Genomic DNA, 7,706 nt, shown 5'->3' on the forward strand with positions numbered 1-7,706 from the left:
GGTGTTTATGAATGACTGACTGCTCAGTTCCAGTGGCAGTTCTGAAAGAATGGCAAGTATTTTTCCAGTGGAAGGTGGGGGGAAAAAGAGCGCCAAGCTTAATGTTCATTAATTTCAAAGTTAAACTTTCACCTTTGATGCAAGTTTTGTTGTATTTCTCTGAGGTTGTTTATGTAAAGAAACTAAGAAAATTTTCTAGTAGATAAAATTAAATAATGGCAAATATTAAAAATATCCTGTGTCAGGCCTTGTTTCATCAGCTTTAAGATGAGGAAGCACTTTTTATGTCAGTTTGATGTTTCAGAGGAGACTGGTTGTCTTCTTGAGAGCTTCTTGCTAAAGAAATAATGCTTTTCAAATTAATTGTGTACAATTTCTTGATTTTACAGCAGGAATATCATAATGCATAGTTAAAGATAGGTTATTTAATTATATTAACTGGAGATGAGCAAAGAAAATATTCCATTACTTTTCTCGTGTATCCAGTCCCAAAATACTCAGGAAATGACCCTCAGTGACACAGAGGTGCTAGCAACATCAACTTTGTGATGAGACACAACCTTTCCCTGAGCACTAAAGTGTTCTCTTGGTTCAGAACAAGTCTCTCGGAGTATGGAAACCTCTTCAGTTTGAGTTTTCATGGAGATGCTGTTTGCTGCTGGACAAGCAGCCCTCAGGACAGCTGAAAACAAAACCAATTCAGGTAGCATTTGTACAGCTGGCCAGGAGAGCAGGTGTGGTGCCCTGTGTGGGCAGGCTCACACAGAAATACCCTTAAAAAAGAGAGAAACAGCCAGAAAAAAAGTGTAACACAATTCAGGAGAAGCTCAAAATGCTGCACTCTGGCACCAATGAATGCCTAAACACGGAGTGAGGAGCAGCAGGGGAGGATGCAGAGCAGCTCCAGGGGCGCGTGACAAGGAGTGACACCAAGAGCAGGAGCAGCAATCCTGGTGCTGCCCCTGCCCAGCACTTGGCAGATCTCAGCTCTTTTCTCCCTGAAGGAATGCTCAGGCTCAGGTGGTGCTGACAAAGCCAAGGTTGTGGTTTTGATCCCTGATTGTGCCCTTCACTATAGACGGACACGATGATCCTTGTGGGACCCTCCCAACCCAGAATATTCTGTGATCTCCATGAGAATAAGCTGGCAGGGAGGGGGTGGAGCCACCAGCTCTGGGAGTGTCCAGGATGTGGCCATGGGGACGTGGATTTGGGGTGATCATGGCCCTGCTGGGCTGATGCTTGGACTGGAGGATCTTGAAGGTCTCTTCCAGCCTTGGTGACTCTGTGCTCAGATCTGGGCCCCAATAACCCAACAGAGGGAATGCAGTGAGGCTGACTAAAGAGATAATGCATTTTCTACAGTTCTAATCCCAAATTGCTGCTCAGGCTGTTTTCCACAGCAGACTGAGCTGTTATTATAAAATATATAATAGGATGCCCAGTGGTGCTGTGCTCCAGAACACAGCATTTTTAATAAACACAGGTTTGGACAAAAGGCTTGGCCTTTCAAATGTTCACCATAGTGGACAGGCAGAAAAGCCAAAGAGTATAAGAAAAAGCCCAGAATTTTGCAAAACAGCTGAAAATTTCAGTTATTTAATAAAATGTTGTTTCACAATATGTTGTATGTATGTGGACACAAAGGTAGTGCCCTGTGATACAAAGTTTGATTGAAATCCTATGTTCTACACAAAAACCCACATTCCTCTTCTTCAAAATAAAAGGCTTACAATCAGAAGGTAATCAGAGAACAAAATAATGTCAGTGGGATTTGCAGATTCCTCTCACATGTATAATGAGGAAATACAGCTGGAGAGGGAAGACAGAGGAAGCAGAAGTTCTAAAACACGCAGAGCACCTTTTGTTCCTTTTTGCAAACTCTTTGGGTTCTTTCAAACCCTCTATGTCTGTACTATTTGAAGTAAATGAAGTGGATCCACAGGAGTACTTTGTCTCCCAAACGGATGTTTTCAGTACAATGTGTTCTACCCTCATGAGTCACCCTGTGCAACCCACAAAGCCCTGCTCTGGTGGTTGAGATGGTGGACATCCTTCTAATTTATCTTTCAAGAAATGCTTCAAACCATTTGTGGTTTTGTGGTTTTATTTCCAAGCCCACATTTTGCTCCTGCAATCCCTTCCAGGCAAAAGGAAGAGCACAGGCCACCAGAAAATCTCTGAATTTCCTTGCACTTGGTGGGAAGGAAATTCAGGGGAGGGGAGCAGGAACCTCCACAGCTGCCAGGGATGCAGTTGGGAGGAAGGTTCTGCACTCCCAGCTTGCATACTGGGTGTAAGCCCTTTCTCACAGCTGCTCCCGAATTCACAGAGTAGGAGGGTAGGAGTATAAAGCCTTTTAAATTATTAACATTTTCAAAGCCAATACAGCTAACAGAAACAGTCCCCCTTTTATTTTCACCATCAAAATAATATATTTTCACATTATTCCTCTAAACTGCACACAGTCAGTGTGTAAAATATATTGAACAGAATTGTGGAACATGTAGACTGCAATAAAAACCATCTTAGGTATAAATTAACTAAATATTTATCTCATCTAATATGCAAATCAAGACAATGTATTCTCATTAACATCGGCTCTGTCACCTTTAAGCTAAAGCTAAATCTCCAGCCAGAGCAGGGAGAAAAAAGTGATTTGGGGCTGTGTGTGAGGCTAAGGAGGGGGTGCTCATGGAGAGCTCAGGAAGGCTCATCTGGGACAGCAGTGCCCACAGCCCAGCGAGAACACACACACCTGGGGCACCCTCAGCACTCATAAAACACCAGCCCCGAAGGGCTGAGCTCCAGATACCTTCTGAAAGTCAAATGTAAAAGCATTTTCTGCAAGCACACATTGAACAGAAACAGGTTTGACACAGCCCTTGCTGTGAAGCTGGGAAGCAGCAAGAGGGTTTTCCAAGAGACAGGATATTTTATAAGCTCAGAAACATTTCACTTACTGCAACCAGTGCATCTGTTCTGTGAGATAACTCTTAGTACTAACCTCGTTTAAAAGCTCATGGTTTTCTGTTTAGATTTATAAGAAAACCCAGCCAAAACATCCCCCAAAAAATCAACCAAATAAACAAACAAACAAACAACAACAAAAAAAAAACCAACAATAAAACACAAGAATCCACATTAAAAGTGCACTTCCAATGAATAGTGGTGCCCCCTCCAGCCTCCAAAGATTAATGTGATGGCTTGGTTGCTCTGCTAAAGAGGACAACATAATGTTATTTATTAAACCAGTTTTAATCCATCATTGTCCTTAACGATTGCCTTTGATTAGCAATTTGAATTCTCCCACTTGCACACAGCTGAGGCAATGAGCAGTGTGGCTCCCAGCAGCCTCGGGGGACTGAAAGGTGGCAAATGTTGTGATTCAGGACTGGTCTTAATTTTTCACGTGTTGCTGAGAGCCTGAAGTGTCAGCAGCAGTGGAAGCTGAGCAGGGACAGCAGAGATCACACTGCAGAACATGGAGAAGAAAGCGCTGGCTGAAGAGAAGGGGAGCAAAACCTCTGCAGCAGCTTCTGCAGAGAGCTCTGCCCCTGTCAGAGCTAACACCAGAGGAGCCCCTCTCCCCTGAGGGGTTTTACACCCAGCAAGGGATGAGTAAAGCCCGAGGGTCTGGCTGGCAGGGCAGGGACACCTGGCAGGGCTGAGTCTCATCCCCTCTGGGGGAAAGGCTGCAGGACTGGCCAGGGAGGGACACAAGCTCTACTTGAGAGAAGACCCAAATCCAGGTGGCTTAGAAGCCTTCAAAGAGCTCCTTCCATGGGCTGCTCCCAGGGTGGACTGGCCAGAGAACACAGCTGGGCCAAGGGCTGGCCAGGGGCTGTGACAGCCAGGGGCATGTGGCATGTCCAGGGACAGTGCTGCATCTCCCACCCTGCAACAGAGCTGCCACACCACAACCAGATGAGTGCCCTAAGGTTTCAACCCTGAAACCAGAACTGAACCCACTCAACCTGTAATTCAGTGGCAGTGACTGATCTGTCCTGCTCAAGCTTTCTTGTTCTTATCAACCTCTCACCACCTGCTTTACTACTACTACTACTATTATTATTATTAACAACAACAGATATTTGCAGCTCAGGTCCTGGGTTTGTTCACTCCTTACACCCTCCAGAGCTGGGAAGCTCAGAAAAACTGCCCCCAGGAAATGCATTTGGAAATGCAGCTTTTTCCATGTTGTCCATGCAATGAGAGCCCCTTCCACATCCTGGGCTGGGGCTGGGCATTGCTGCTCTCTTTTACAGCCAGGGCAAGCCCAGTTCCTGCACACAAACCTGTGGGAGTCACTCCAGTTTGTCCCCCAGGAGCAGCACAGGGGTGTAGGGCACATCACCAGCCCTCTCTGTTTATTGGGATGCTGTCAGGAATACAGACCAGCAGGACCAAGAAGAATGAAGAAAAAGCCATGTACAGCTTTAAACCCAGCAGCATTTTAAAAACCTGACAGTGCTTTTATGGTTTATAAATCCATTTTGTTTTATTTTCCATCGTCCTATTTGTGGCAGACTCATGTACTGCTACTAAAAATTCTTTTCAACTCCAATGTTTTCCCTGTGCAGTATAATCTTGAGGGGGAAAAAAAAAAATCACTTTTCACATTACTGAAAAGACATCTAGTGTGTTTTATAGTCTCCAGCACCTGGAAAAAAACCATAACAATTGAGTGATATGACATTTTTGGGAGAACATGAAGGCAATCTCTAAATGAGATTTGAGCTCTTAGGCAGCTTTAGCACACTCTGATACTAATCTGGATCAGATCTTACTTCCAGGAGTGATGTGAATTCAAAGCTAGGGCCACTTTCCAATTAAAACAAGGTAACAGACTCCTTTTTCCAGGTAACTGGGAGATATGCACAGGTCCTGACCCTCCAACATCAAGCTTTTCAGGTAGAAACCTCCATTTAGATCTGTTTTCTAATGTACTCCAAGTATCAATTTTTTCCCCTCGCCCCTGTAAGCCCGCAGGCAGTGTCAGAAGTGCCCTGCCCAGCAGATCCCCCTGCCCTGTCACTGTCACAGAGCTGTGCCTGCTCTCCTGAGGCCTCTCCCATGTCCTCTGGGGTCACCATGGCCAGGCTCCTGTCTCAGCTTTGGGAGCTCTCTGGGAACACCTGCAGTATTTCCACCCTGTGCCATTCTGAGGGATCCATCACTTTGTCGTGTCAGGAGGACTTTTTGTGGGGGCACTGCAGTCCCCTTTCAGGACTGCAGTGCCCCCACCATTCTCTCCATGGTCACAGACGTGGTGGCCACCCCAGTGTCCATGGCCAGGAGCCCTGTGCTCCTCACAGCAGAACATCCCAGTGCCATCTTCAATCTGCAGGAGCAAAGCATGGTCTCCTGTGAAAACCTCCCCTTTTTACACCTGGCTTTTGCCTCTGGAAACTCATCAAATGTTAAACTCATCCCCTGTCTTTGGAGAGGGAGCCTGCTGTTTGTCCAGGGTTCCATTTTAGAGCTTTGCACTGAGGGACACGAGACAAGGCACCGGGAAAAGCAGATGAGATGAACAGAAAAAGCAAACCAGGCTTCTCTCCTGGCAGACGAAATTCAGCCACAATTACAGCAGAATACAGAACAGATCCAATGCAGTCAGGCATCTAAAAAATGTGTTACAGCAGTTTGGGAGCAATGCAGAAATGCAGGTGTCCTGTGAAATGAAGGCAGAAAGGGAAAAAAAACCCAACAAAACAACTCATGAGTTGCTCAGTTCAAAGAAACACTGGATTTCTTGAGGAATCCAAAGATTTCAATTTGTTATTTTGGGTTTGGTTTTTTGGTTGTTGTTGTTTTTGTTTTTGTTTTTCCTGATGTCCAAGCAAACTCTGGAAATTTGTATTTAAATCCTGAGTTTTCCAGTTTTTCAAACTCTGTTTTCAGCTGCACAACTTCCAATTTTCTTTGGAAGCGAGGGGTTTTTGGTTTTTTTAGATACTAAAATCAGCCCTACTGAGAAGCAACAATAATGAGGATGTCTTTATATAAGCCCAGATTTATTTGTGACAGACATGATGGAAATTAGCAGTTGATATGCATGTAACATTGTGTATGTTGGCATTAAGGAAGCCCAAATCAATGTGCAAATAGTGAATATTTGTATACAAACAATCACACTTGTTGGCTTAGGAAAATGACAGGCAAATAAGTGAGAGATCCATTTTCCTGACCTTATAAAAATCACAGGGATTTCAGAAGACAATTTCTCTTCTGGATTCTTTTTGTTTAGTGTATAACTAGAATAATGGCTTACAAAAAATTGACTTATCAAGCTACTTACCTTTAAAGAAGATTTCCTGTGTAATTAAGGGAAGTCTCCTATGCTCAGACGTCACCCTATTAAATGTGACATGAAATGTAACCAATAAATAATTAAGTCTCTGATTAGTTATAAATAAAAGATCAACAATATGATATTTTAAGAGCCACAATCAATTATCAGCATTAACTGGTAATTACTTAGAGATTAACACATTTAAAAATTAAACCAAAAGTTCAAACAGAAAAAAAAAAATCTATTTAGAAAGGTTATGATGAAGGAATTTTTCCCATCTTGTGCAATCTGTGACTTGTATCCCACATATTTCATTCCTGGGTGAGCATTTGTTGGCTTGGCTGAAGTCATGAGCTCTGCATGTCAGGAACGACAGCATGCAAGTGTCGAGTTCCCCACATCCATGAACCCTGGCACAAGGAATGCCCTTCACAGGAGGCAACATTTCAGTACCTACAAATAATTTTCAGTGATGCAAAATGGTTCATTTCTCATTAACTGGTGCTGTCACAGCAACACCAACAGCTCTTGGTGTCTCCCTGAGCAAGCTCTGCTCGGCAGACGGAGGCGCTTCAAACATCCCCTCCCTCCTGGCACAAAGGCACAAAGAGCTGGAAGTCAATGCTGGTTATCTGTTCCTGGGCATCCACAGCAGCAAGGTCAAGGTCTGGTGTTTGTTCCAATGAGGGAGAGCACATGGAGAAATCTCCACTGCTGCAGATGAGTAAACTTGTATGCCGCAGAAAATTTGTGTTTGGTTGCTCTGGTAAACCAAGTTCCAGCATCCATGGACTCCTGCATCTTCAAGTGTTGGGTGAAATATCCAACAAACCAAAGTATGCATTTAGTTTGCAAGAAAACAAATGAAATTATTAATTAAGTACTTTCATAATGTATTTGTGCAATCTACTCACAACAGGCAACAAAACCTTAACTTCTGTTATTATCCCACACTCACAAACCTTAACCTAATAAGGGTGTTTGGATCTATCTGCTTGTGTTACGTGAATTAACACAAAATTACACACACACCCCTAATTATCACGCTCTTTCCTTCATAGTTCTGCAATCCAAGGAAAAAAGCCCAAAAGAGATGCAAAACCCCAGTACAGGGTGTCAGGCATGGTGATAGTCCAGCAGCTGGCCTCCCATGCTCCACATCTAAATTGCACAGCACCAGGAAAAGGAAGCAGCATCAGCCACAGAACAGGAGAGTTTCAAGTTAGATGGTCTGTGGGCTGTAATTATATTGAAATTATTTTTCAAAAATAAAATTTTGTGAATGGCTCTTTTCCGGAAGAAAGGTTCTTTTCTCTCAGTAGCTGAAATCAATCAACATCAACATTTGCAATTATGGATGCAGACAAATGAACACTATGTACTAACAGCCTCCAACAGAACTGATTTC

The sequence above is a fragment of the Onychostruthus taczanowskii genome, unplaced genomic scaffold (assembly GCF_017590055.1).
Source record: "Onychostruthus taczanowskii isolate IOZ18803 unplaced genomic scaffold, ASM1759005v1 scaffold139, whole genome shotgun sequence".
In the NCBI taxonomy this organism is placed as follows: Eukaryota; Metazoa; Chordata; class Aves; order Passeriformes; family Passeridae; genus Onychostruthus; species Onychostruthus taczanowskii.